General features: G+C 33.5%; 1 pseudogene; it reads left to right on the forward strand.

Annotated features, from left to right (window-relative positions):
* The first annotated feature begins 5,254 nt into the window (after nucleotides 1–5,254).
* On the forward strand, nucleotides 5,255–7,281 carry LOC115961138 (annotated as a pseudogene).
* Nucleotides 7,282–13,694: the final 6,413 nt, after the last annotated feature.

Raw genomic sequence — 13,694 nt, forward strand, 5'->3', positions numbered from 1 at the left:
TGAAGTATATCTCTCTAAGTTATATCAAGTGGTTTTATTTCAATCTTGTGCAAGTTAAAATAATCTCTAAATTATCTCCAAAATGAGTACAATAGTTTGCTTTTATAGAAAAATTAAATCCTAATTCTAATTGACAAGGAAATCCTAATTGCCTTATTTCAAAAATAAATAAAAATTTCCTTGCCTGTCACATCACCTACAGCCACCAAGCACATAAAAATGAAGTTCCATGCTTAATGGAATCATAATCCCTTCTTTAGGTCAATTTCTATAGTACATCTAGCTAGGTCCATGTTCCTGTGGTATTGCTCAACCATCTCATTAGCTAGTATAGAATGTTCTCTGATATGTTTCTCCCCTGCCCAAATGGGCATTATGTAAGAAATACTTTCCCAACATATGGACAGGATTGTTTACATTAATACGACTAACAAAATTCCTTGAAAGTCTAGCTAAAATTATGTTTCAACATTTAGTTTCCTCCTATAATAATCCTTTTTTTCTTCTTACAGTAAGTGGGTGAAAAGAGATATGAAACTATGTTCTCTTTATTTATTGGGAGAATTAGGCATAAGACGTTCGGCTGTAATCTTAAAGGATAAATCAAGGCGAGCAGTACCTCCATTACTCTGTTGTGAACTAGTTTTATTTTTCGTTGATCTTATAATTAGAGATGAACTAGTTCTAAGGTTTTATAAGTATTGACTTGCAAAGGGTAGACATTTATTACTCATCAATTGATCGCAATTATTAGATTTTGGACAGATTTTTTTTTTTTTTTTTTTTTTTTTAGCTTTTATAGAACTAAACTAATTCTGTAATTTATAAACACTAGTAGCTAACCTACGTAGTGCATGGGAAATGAAATATAATTATTTTATAATAATATAATGTAAAATTTGTAGGTTAAATATTCATGTATTATTTAAAAGTATTTTATATTTTTATAAGTTTTATGCAATGAAATAAATAATGTATTTTGTATTCAACAACAATACATAGTGATATATATATATATATATATATATGAAAAATGTAATTTAATAAAAAGATTTAACTTACTTAATTATAATATTATTTTATATAAATAGAGAAGATATCCAAGAATTTTTTTTTTTTTTTTTAATGTGTACCCTCATTCCATGGAACATATGTAACATGTTACGTTAAGTTTTTAAATTATTATATAAGTTTAGAATTAAAGCTTTTTTTTTCTTTCCAAATATAAATATTATGTCTATATTATTGAAACTTGAATTTTAAGACAATTTTTTGAATATTTATCATGTTTATTGCTTTTTAAGGGCTCATATCTCTAATTTCTAATAACTTTTTTTTTGGTATTTTTTAGCCAAAAACTAAAGAGTTTGACTTTCAATCCAAAAATTAAGGAAAAAAAAAAAAAGAATATTGAGCACAAAACAAAAAGTGTTAGTTTTTAGACCCCTTAACACACTATGTTTAACCTAATATTAAGTCAAGTTGATTAACAAGTTTGTTAATTAAGTCTAGGTTAAACAAATATGTGTATAACAAAAATAATGCGGAAAGTAAAGAACACACAGATCTGATGACCCAGGAAAACCAAACCAGTAAAAAACCTACGGAGGATTTAACCTAGTTATCCTCAAGATAAAAACAAATACACTATGAAAGAATTGAAGTTTGTACAATAAGACTTAGACCACTAACATCCTATTACTACCTAGTGTAGAAAACTTACTACCACGACCACGTGACAGCTTCGAGTCCACAGACTACTTCTTTCCTTGATTTGCAACAACCACAAGTTCTCCTAATTGTGATTTTGAGACTCCACTCAAAGGTTTTAGATCTTCTTGAAAGTCCTTTATGCAGCAACTGAAACAACCATCAAGTTCTTGATGTGAATCTTGATCTTGATAGCTCTATGTGTGTGTTTGAAGGTAAACACCTCTCAGATTTTACAAAAGATTCAACACATAACTCAACAAAGACTTCTAAAACGTAGCTAGAATTTTTCCTTTTATACTAGGAGTGAAACACTTAACCCTACACGTCATATGGGCTTGGGCTGGTTTGAGAATTTTGCAAAAAATCGCTAATCCATGATTCTTGATTGATCGAGTCTAATTTTCGATCGATCGAGCCTCGCAGAAATTGAACAGTAATTTCTTGCAATTACTCGATTCCAAACTTACATTAAACCAATCTTTGAGCAAGTCTAAACCTAAACTAAATGTTTTGATCATGGTTTGCCAACATATACAAATTGAAATTCTAATACATTAGTTCCTAAAGTCTTAGAACCTAACAGAAAGGCAACATAAAAAAAATCAATTTAAGGTTCACTTGGTCCAAAATGAACTAAAGTAGATCAACTAGAATGAAGTGTGCCTAATTGGACCGAAGTGTGCCTTGTTGGACTGAACGAGACCAAATTAGATTGAATTGACCAAATGGACTGAATTGGACCAAATTAAACCGAATGGATCAAAATGCTTCATTGATGTGGCTCAAAAGAAGTGTAGCAATAATAAATATTACGCTTAAACTTTATATATTATATAGATATGTAGATTTTTAAGACTTATGTGTATTAAGTACAATATCATTAAAAATATAATTAGGAATTTGTTTATTATGTTTGTTGATTTTAAAAAATCATGTCATTTTGTTTAAAAAAAAAAATTTTATAGTAAACGATATTGTTTAAATTTTTTTTTCTATTAAAAATTTTAATCAAAACATTCATAAGATGCATTATTTAATAGATATATTGTTTAACTTATATTAATTTAAAAATGCTTAAATAACTTCATGTACTAATAGATTTGGACAAATAATCAAATTAACTCATTTAGTTTTTTTTTTTTTTTTTTTAATACAAGATAGAATTCTACTTTAACCTAATCTAAGTGTAAATGTATGTGAAACTCCCTCCTAGTGACTTAAACCCCGACCCTTGCCCCCCACACCCCACAAGCATTTATTCTAATAGACCTTACAATTGAAATGAACTTAAATTGACTAAAGTAGACCAAAGTGCTACATTGATGTGGCTTAATAGGAGAAGAACATATATGTTTTACTTGTTATTGCAATTGTTGGATTTTGAAATGATCTTACTTTTTAATCTTGTATGAGAATTGAACCAGTTTTAGATGTATACTCCTATATCACATGTATTTTAAGATGGATACCCTTGCTCATGCTTAATGTATCCATTATCATGACTTATGCATGTAATTCCTATATATTTTAGTTGGCAAACAAATCAAATTAGAGGTAGAGTGGATTTGTAATAAATATTCCCATCTGAATTTTGCCTCAAATTCTTAATTAATTTTGGTTTGGATTTTCTTTGTTAATATTGGTAAATTTATTAGTGTTGATTAATGTCATTGTAATCCTTATCGTTGATAGTGGATATTTTTGGTTGACGTTGCCTGTGGATATAGGTATGGAGTTGGCCAAACCATGTTAAATATTGCTGTCTCTTGTGAACGTTTTTTTTCACTTTATGTGAGTGTGCTTCCATTAGTCTCAAATCACAAAAATTGATATTAGAGCTTCCACTATTACACAACATGTTGAATTTCACCTTTTACAATAGCCATATAGGAGATGTCAATAGTCTTGAATTTAAGTGGTATTGCCCGATTCTCCCAATAAAAAGAACAACCCCCTCTTCACCCACTTATTGTAAGGACAAAAAAAGGGTAAAATATAGGAGGAAACTAAATGTTGAAATTTAATTCATAGTTTCTAGCTAATGCAGGAGATCACAATCCGTGAAAGTTAGCTTTGTGTTTTTTGTTGCTAAAGAGATCGTTAAGGAGACTTTTTAAGCCTTAAGTTGACCTTTTGTTCAAGGGAAGGATATTTGGCTTTCATCCAGGACCCAACTGCAATAAGGATTCAGGGTCACAATGAGCCAACCCTGAAACAAGTGCTTCATCTTTATGTCACATAATCTTGAAAAAAGTACGATAATGGTATACATACAAGCAAGGTTTTCAGACCCGGACCGTTCATTGAACCGTAAAAGGGAGAGGTTCAAGGTTTTTGAGGTCGAGGTCGAACCGGGGTCGAACCGAGGTCGAACAGTGATGACGTCATAATTAATTTAATAATTAATTAAAGCCTAAATATAGATATTGAATTTATAAAACTAGCAAAATTGACAATATATCTATATATGTGAGGGAAATTTAATGATTTTCAAGCATATATTTAATAATGAAATAAGAAAGTTAATAAAATAAAATAATAACTATGAAAACATTAAAATTTATGATTAATTTTTGAAATAAAGTTGAATATCTTTGAAGGATTTTAATTATAATTTTTTTTATTCCTTGTAAGAGATGGATAATTTAATTAAATAGAATAAAATTGTGTTAAGTTGTTTTTTTAATTTAAAAAAAAAATTGCTAAGGGGTTGGACCGCACAGTTCTCACCGGTTCATGCGGTCCAACCCCGGTTTTAGCAGTTCACAAAATTAACAAAAAATCCGGTTCTTTAGGCTTAAAAAACCGATTTTCATCCCGATTTCCGGTTTTCACGGTCCAACCTCCCGGTCCGGTCCATTTCTGAAAACCATGCATACAAGTTGATCATATCTCATGTCAATAAAAATATTACAAGAGGATTTGCACCATTTATCAACAAACAATCATATATTGCTTAGCTGTGTCTTTTTTTTTCCTTTCTTCTGTATATGTTGAAAAAAATATATATGAAATTGCTAGAGATATGAAAAAGTGGTCCAAATATTTAACACCCTATTGTTTTTATAGTGTAGCAGGTCGAGTTTCTAGGTGAGGTGAATGATTGTGAATGAATATGATGTATTCAATGATTTTTTTTCAATATTGTTAGCAATACTCAATAAAATACAACAAAATCTGATCTTCTACAACCACCTTTGGATTTTTGTTGCACTCAAGTCAAATGAGATTGATTTATTCACTTATTTTAAATTCAATCCTAATTAAACCATGATATGGCCTCTAAACTAATACAACAACAATAGGAGTGCCATTGTCATATCAAAACCCACTCCAGTTGTCCTTTTTTCTACTTTCTCTAAACAGTTTATTTTCTTTCATTTCACCAATCAAATGACAATAACTTTTCCAGCCTTTTTCCTTCTCACATGGCACTAGAAGCATATTTTACTCTGAATTATATAACCGACCAAGTATTACTTTTACAAGCATGTATAATTTATTAGGATGCTCTTCAAGTTTTATTAGCATCTAAAACGAAATGAGGTCAAGGAAGCAAACTTGTAGCCTAGCCGAATTCATAGTCAAAGATGAGGTTAGAAACAGCTTCTTTAGGGACCAGGGAGTGGCTGCGGGTCTTGTTAGACTACACTTTCACGACTGCTTTGTTAGAGTAAGTAAACGAGCTAAAATTACTTATTCTTGTCACTTCGGTTTCAGGATTAGCTGATAGCTCCAATTGGATCTTCTCCTTTTCACTTGAAATATATTGGAGAGTCAATATTTTACAATTAAGATCTAATTTTTTTGCATCTAACAACATATTTAATGTCACATCATTTAAAATTTTAAATAATATAGCACTAGATGCATATTAGAATCTTCTCCATTTCAAATGGAATCATTCCATAGTTCATATGATATAATACAAATATAAAGGTATATCTTGTTCCATATCCAATATCACGTCATTTAAAATTTTAAAATGACTTTGCAACCTACATGTATACTGTTAAGTCCCAGAACTAAAATCTTAATGGTAAAATGGAGGATCATATTTTTAATGTCTAAGCTAACTATAAAATGGAACCCATTTCGAAGTCCTCGAATGACCAACCACAGCACACTGCATTATTAGGACAGTATGTATGTTCATTTTCAATAATTGACTGGTGGACTTGAGGTCCGTTTAGATTGAACTTATTGTTGCTGAAATTGAAAACTGAAAACACTGTAATAAAATAATTTTTAAATATGTAAATAGTACCGTGGGACCTATTTTTAATATTTTTTAACATGTGAACAGTGTATGCACAGTACGTAAACAGTATATACACTGTTCATAACAGTAAATTATGCCCCCCAAAGTCAACAAATGCAAAAAAAAAAAAAAAAAAAAAAAAAAAAAAGGAAAATGTAAAACTTTGAAAACGCAAACGCCGGATTCAGTGGAATCCAAACGGCCTCTTGATCATCAACTTGTGGGATTTGGTGGCCAACATAGAGGAGTTCAGTAGTACTTGCAGGAGTGATGGATGCCTATATAATTAAGTTATAGGCTATATATTTTATAAGAGATTAAGAGTAGCTATCAAGTACACGTTACTATTTTCAGGGTTGTGATGCATCAGTGCTCATTGATTCCACTTCATCAAACAAGGCAGAGAAAGATTCTCCTGCAAATAACCCCAGTCTACGAGGGTTTGAAGTCATTGATAATGCCAAGGCTAGAGTTGAAGCCATATGCAAGGGAGTTGTTTCTTGTGCTGATATAGTTGCATTTGCAGCAAGGGATAGCTTAGAGTTAGTAAGAGACACTTTGCTGAACGTTCTGAAAACATTATTGGTAAAGTTAGTTGAACATATATATGAATCTATGACCCTTATTTTCTTCATGCAGACTGGAGGGCTCGGCTATGATGTTCCTGCTGGAAGAAGAGATGGCAAAATTTCTCTAGCTTCAGAAACATTGACAAATTTACCTCCCCCTTCTTTCAATGTTGACCAACTCACTAAATTCTTTTCTAACAAGGGCTTCACACAAGAAGAAATGGTAACACTTTCCGGTAAGCTAGAACTTCAATCTCTTTTATAAGACCATACAAATCGAAAGAAACAACTGAATGACATGAAAAATATATGTGATAAACAGGAGCACACACCATTGGCCGCTCTCATTGCACCTCTTTCAGCAACAGATATTGTACAATTTCAATGGAACCGCGAGTCAAGACCCAAGCTTAGATGCCATGTATGCATCCCAGTTGAAGCAGCAGTGTCCACAAGGCAACACAAATCCAAATTTGGTGGTTCCAATGGACGCGTCTAGCCCTGCTATCACAGATGCTGGCTACTACACGAATATTCTGGCTAACCGAGGGTTGTTCACATCAGACCAAACACTCTTGACAAACGCAGCAACCGCAAACCAAGTGAGTCAAAATGGGAGGAGCACCATGCTTTGGAGGAGCAAATTTGCTGCTGCAATGGTGAAGATGGGTCAACTTGATGTCTTAAGCGGGTAATGGTGGTGAGATACGTTCAAATTGCAGAGTGACAAATAGCTAGAGACTAGAGAGGAGAGGAAAGGTCCGAAAGGAAAGCTTCATAGTACTCTATAAGCTAAAAGCTGGACTCTTATTGCTGTATTTGTTTAATCACAAAGCAAGCAATAACGTTTCAAAGGCTCTCCTATCTATTGGGTCACCCATCCATTTCCTAACATTAATTGAACAAACATATTTCAAGATTTGTTTTTTGGTTAGCAAAGTTATAGTGGATTAATCGATAAATTAAATTAAAATTTTCATAAAATTAAAATAATTCAAAGTATTGCATCATGAAAGCGGTAAGGTGCAACAAGTAAAAAAGAAATTTCTAAATATTTCAATGTAAATTAATTATGTATTAAATTACCTGAATTCTTTATGTCCTTCTCACAATTTAAAAAAACAAACAAACAAAAAAAACCTTCTTGGCTACTTCTTTGTTAGATCTGCAAATAGCCTTAGAGCATTCTCATCAATACTTCTAAAAAATTTAGCATTTACCATCTCAAAAACTAATTTTATAATATATAATACATCATTTTACAATATCCCTTCTATCAAAACTTCTATTTTTTTTAACACTCCATTTAAATGTTATTTCTTTATTATTTTTATTCATTTTTTATTTTTCCTCTCTCTCTTTCTGTCCTTTGTCTCTCTCTTTATTAAACAAATAATTTTTTTTTTTTTACAATCTTGCTACAGTGGGCTGCTATCTCTAGCAGTCCACTGTAACTGGATTGCAAAATGAATAGGATTTAAGAATTTTAATGGAGTATGCTTTTTGATCTTTTGATGCTAAAATTTAGCATTTATAGCATTTGAGAGTGTTGATGAGAATGCTCTTACAAGGCCAAAAATGACATTATATATACATTAAAAATTCATCCAATGAAAGTGTTGAAAAATAAATAAAATCTTTAAATAGTTTGACAAATCCATCCTTGAACGATTAGGAAGAACCTTTTCATTTCCTCAAAAAAAAAAAGAAAAAAAGGAAGAAGAACCTTTTCATCATAATATACTCCATCTTCAAAGAGTGAAAGTTACAATTACACAAAATCCAATTAAATTGAACACTTGAATTTTTATTTCATCAAAAAAAATTCAGCCAAATATTCTGAATAGAAAATTTGAGCAATTTTCTCTACTTTCCTTTAGGGATTGGCCAATAGGATTATTGGACAATGAACTGGTACTACAAATATAAAAACGAATAAGAAAAAAATATAGATTTTTTTTTTTTTTTTGAGAAATAATTACAACATGCTGCTAATCCCGTAACTCAAACTCTTTCCCCTTAAACCCCCAAGCACTTTGTACATAGGGAAGTGCCAATTCAGTTACAAGACTTTTGGAATGAGTGATTATGGAATTAGTGAGAGAGAACTACAAACACAATAGAAAAGAAGCAAAGCTTAGGCATTTAAATCTTTTTCGGGACAAAAGATGAAAAGGTGTAAGAAAAAGCATTTAATTTAATTTATTTTTTTCCTTTCACTTTAGCTACCAAAACATTTGGGGAGAGAAATTTATTGTCATTAATAATAGGTGGCTCAAATGAGAATGATAATTAAAATAGAAGACAAAAAGTCAAAAGGTGCAAGAGAAGACATTTAACTTTTTATTTTTTTACCACTTTAGCTACCAAAACGTTTATGGGAAATTTATGGAGAGAAATAGTGTCTAAAAACTTTGACTGTAGAAATTTATTATCCTCATAATGGGCTTTAATAGAAAATAATAGGTAATTACAATTATTGTTTTCATTAATGAAAAATACTATGTCCACATATTTTCATAACACTTTCATAACAAATTTTAAGGATACATTTAGTATACTGCATGTGAATTATAACATGAATGATAATCTTTATTACCACGAATAAAAGGTGTTGTAATGGAATAATTAAACCTATTCATTAGTTTGGTTATGAGTTGTAACATTAGAATAAAACTTATGATCTATTTTAGGAAATATCTCATTCATACAAATATATTTCCTAGAAAATAACATATTTTAAATTTTAGAGAGATGAGTTATTTTTTGATGATTTTTTATTTCTATAATTGTTAGGTACATATGAAAAGTTTATTTATTTCGAAATATATTAATGTTAGAAATTATTACATCTATTAAGGAATAGCTATTACAACCCTTTTAGAGATGAATAATTTAGAGAGGAATAGTTATTCTTCATTTTAAAGAATAATTATTCATAAGACATTTAACTTTTAAAAGGTGCAAGAGAAGACATTTAACTTTTTATTTTTTTACCACTTTAGCTACCAAAACGTTTATGGGAAATTTATGGAGAGAAATAGTGTCTTAAAACTTTGACTGTAGAAATTTATTATCCTCATAATGGGCTTTAATTGAAAATAATAGGTAATAACAATTATTGTTTTCATTAATGAAAAATACTATGTTCACAATATTTTCATAACACTTTCATAACAAATTTTAAGGGTATATTTGGTACACTGAATGTGGATTACAACAGGAATGATAATCTTTATTACCAGGAATGAAAGGTGTTGTAATGGAATAATTAAACTTATTCATTAGTTTGGTTGTGAGTTGTAACATTAGAATAAAACTTATGATCTATTTTAAGAAATATCTCATTCATACAAATATATTTCCTAGAAAATAATATATTTTAAATTTTAGAGAGATGAGTTATTTTTTGATGATTTTTTATTTCCATAATTGTTAGGTGGATATGAAAAGTTTATTTATTTGGAAATATATTAATGTTAGAAATTATTACATCTACTAAGGAATAGCTATTACAACTCTTTTAGAGAGGAATAGTTATTCCTCATTTTAAAGAATAATTATTTATAAGGAATGACTATTCCCTGTAATAAAAACATAACAAAACTATTGAATAGCTAAATCATAGGAATAACTATTACATTACAGTGCCTATTACAATCTACCAAATGTGCCCTAAATGATAAGTTGTTATTGGTTTTAATTTAACTCAACATCTTAAATTACTTTTTTACCCACTCATAACAGCTTTTAATAACCTGCTACTTAGAATTTATTGTGACAATGTTATGAACATATTATTTCTCTTTAATTAATATGTAACTCAAATGAGAATAAGAATCAAAATAGAAGGAAAAAAAAAAGGGTGCAAGATAAGTGTGGGGCCCAAATAATTTATGGGCCAGGCCCATTTACCCGTAGGGAGTCCAAAGGCCCAAGCCGAGGAGGGCTATGGCCCAAGTTTGATAATATAAAGCACAAAATGGCCTCGGGTTACAGCCGAGGACAGTTCAGTCCTCGGCAGGATCCAAAGTCCCACCGGTAAGAGGGGCAAAAACGGTATAGAACTAAACTTGAAAGAAAATCTAAAATATCCAAGGAAAGCTGTCCTTACTGCCATTCAATACTCTGCACCTGACAGAGCCGTATTCTTCAGCTTTTACAACCACCCCCAACGACTTTGGGTATGGGCTGATGGGACAAGTATCAATCTTGGAAAGGTTGACCCTATACGTGAACGAAGGACAGTGAACGCAGGCGAGTATAAAAGGAAAAAGGAGTAATCTAGAAAGCGGGCTGGGAAAAGTGGCCAAAAACCAGAGCCTCCCAGCCTACCTCCAGGAGAAAGACTCCGGGGGTGAAGAAAACTGAAACATGTATGAACTCCACGAAAAACCCACCACCTGGTGATCAAGGCCTAGCTTTTCAAACCCACGCTCTACAAATCATATTATCTGGGCCTTTTTACGTGCGAACCCAACATTGTTACGGTCCGCCACGAATCGTGTCCTTACAATTGGCGCCGTCTGTGGGAAAGGCTTGTGTCTTGGCACTGGTGGTAGGTAGATACCACCCTTCACATCATTTCCAGTAGTTGGATATAGTGTTTTAGAGTAAAGTCCCACTAGGGGCTACGTTTCTTCACTAGGGCTGCGCTTTGTAGCGTCGATAGCACGGCTGGTCCCTTTAAACCAAGATCCTACGCCATAGCCAAGGGGATAATTCCCCCAACTACTTATCGAAACTAGGTTTTGAACAGAACCAATGCATTGCATGGTCCTCGGACTCAAGCCTATGGGGAAACCAACTACTTGGATGAGGAAACTGGGTTTTGGACAGAACCAAGGCATTGCATGGTCCTCGGACTCAAGCCTATGGGGAAACCAACTACTTGGATGAGAAAACTGGGTTTTGGACAGAACCAAGGCATTGCATGGTCCTCGGACTCAAGCCTATGGGGAAACCAACTACATGGATAAGAAAACTGGGTTTTGGACAGAACCAAGGCATTGCATGGTCCTTGGACTCAAGCCTATGGGGAAACCAACTACTTGGATGAGAAAACTGGGTTTTGGACAGAACCAAGGCATTGCATGTTCCTCGGACTCAAGCCTATGGGGAAACCAACTACTTGGATGAAAAACTGGGTTTTGGACAGAACCAAGGCATTGCATGGTCCTCAGACTCAAGCCTATGGGGAAACCAACTACTTGGATGAGAAAACTAGATTTTGGACAAAACCAAGGCATTGCATGGTCCTCGGACTCAAGCCTATGGGGAAACCAACTACTTGGATGAGAAAACTGGTTTTGGACAGAACCAAGGCATTGCATGGTCGTCGGACTCAAGCTTATGGGGAAACCAACTACTTGGATGAGAAAACTAGGTTTTGGACAGAACCAAGGCATTGCATGGTCGTCAGACTCAAGCTTATGGGGAAACCAACTACTTGGATGAGAAAAGTGGGTTTTGGACAGAACCAAGGCATTGCATGGTCCTCGGACTCAAATGGGGAAACCAACTACTTGGATATGTTTTGGACAGAACCAAGGCATTGCACCAACTCAACTATGGATGAGAAGACTGGGTTTTGGACAGAACCAAGGCATTGCATGGTCCTCGAACTCAAGCCTATGGGGAAACCAACTACTTGGATGAGAAAACTGAGTTTTGGACAGAACTAAGGCATTGCATGGTCTTCGAACTCAAGCCTATGGGGAAACCAACTACTTGGATGAGAAAAAGATTGAGCTTTGTAAGGTTGGCTACTTAATAACAATTCTAAGTTGCTCAATCCTCGGCTAAAATACTGTAAAAGGTTAATGCTAATAGGAGTGTTAAGAAGATGGAGAAACACCCCACTATTCAGTAGCATAGGGGGGCAGTTCATTTTGCGGGTGATATGTCCTCGGATGGTTACTTCCTACACTGCACCGGGCATTGAGCTATCATCTCGGATAGTTTTGGGGTAAGTATCGTTTTTCACAAGTCGGCATTGTTGTGCCAAACAACTCTATTAAGGTTATGGTGATATCTTTTTTAGCAAGCATTTTGGCCCTAAGTGTCATTGATTCAAATGCTATATTATTGTGCCGAGCAACACTTGCAAATTCATAATAGTGCCCTTCTTTTTGATAAAGGATTAGGGCCCCCAAGTATTGCATTCTAAGGTCGGCGGTATTGTGCTAGGCAGACCCAATAAGCTCATCATAATGTCCTTTCTTTTCCTGTCTAATGGGAGTTTCAGCCCTAAGTATCATTTGTTCGATTCAGTATTATTATTAAGCCGGATTGTTTTTATAAACACAGAGCAAGATCTTTTTATTAATTGGGACTTTGGTCCTAGACGTCGGCCACGGTTTAAGAATAAAAAGAATTTACAAGATTGTATGTCTATGCATTGCGCTATCATCTCGTAAATATAGAGAAAGAACATGTGAAGTAAAGTGATAACCATTTTTATTAATATAAAGATGTATTACAACGTATAAAGAGGGGCTTAAACAAGCCTATACAAAAAGTAGATTGCCAAAACAATAAAAAAAAAATAAAAATAAAAAAAAAAAAAACAATACATTAAGCGAACAGTCAGATCTCTTTTTAAACTCGTCTCCGAGGTCCTTCCAAACTCTGCCTCGGTCGCGCCCATATCGAGAGAAGGACCTTCTTCTCGGTAGAGCCCATATTGAGAGAAGGACCTTCTTCGAAAGAAGATGGAAGAGATGAATGAAGAAGATGGAGGAGATGAATGAAAAGAAGGAGGAGAAGAAGAGGGAAGGAATGAAAAGAAAGAAAAAGGAGCAAAAGAGGGAGAAGGAAAAGTACCAGGATGGACCTAGTGGTGGAAAGAAGAAGAAAGAGAGGCAGAAGGAGGCACCAGTGAACGAAGAGAGGAAGAAACAGGGGCACTTGGCCTCTGCCTCAGTCCTGACTCCTAACACACTGGTGCCATGTTAGGTATGCTCGTGAGAGAGCAGTTGGTACTGATGATGAGTGTTCTCGACTCAGTCACGCCGAAAGTTGAACATAACGAGTCCCTGCTTCGGATTTTGGCTGAAAGGATGGTGAGATAGATTTTGAGTCTTTGTCATCCCTACCCTGACCGAGCCATTACGAGCTCTATTAGAATGTAGTGTTTACCGGGGGGGGTA

The sequence above is a fragment of the Quercus lobata genome, chromosome 9 (assembly GCF_001633185.2).
Source record: "Quercus lobata isolate SW786 chromosome 9, ValleyOak3.0 Primary Assembly, whole genome shotgun sequence".
NCBI classification, from domain to species: Eukaryota; Viridiplantae; Streptophyta; class Magnoliopsida; order Fagales; family Fagaceae; genus Quercus; species Quercus lobata.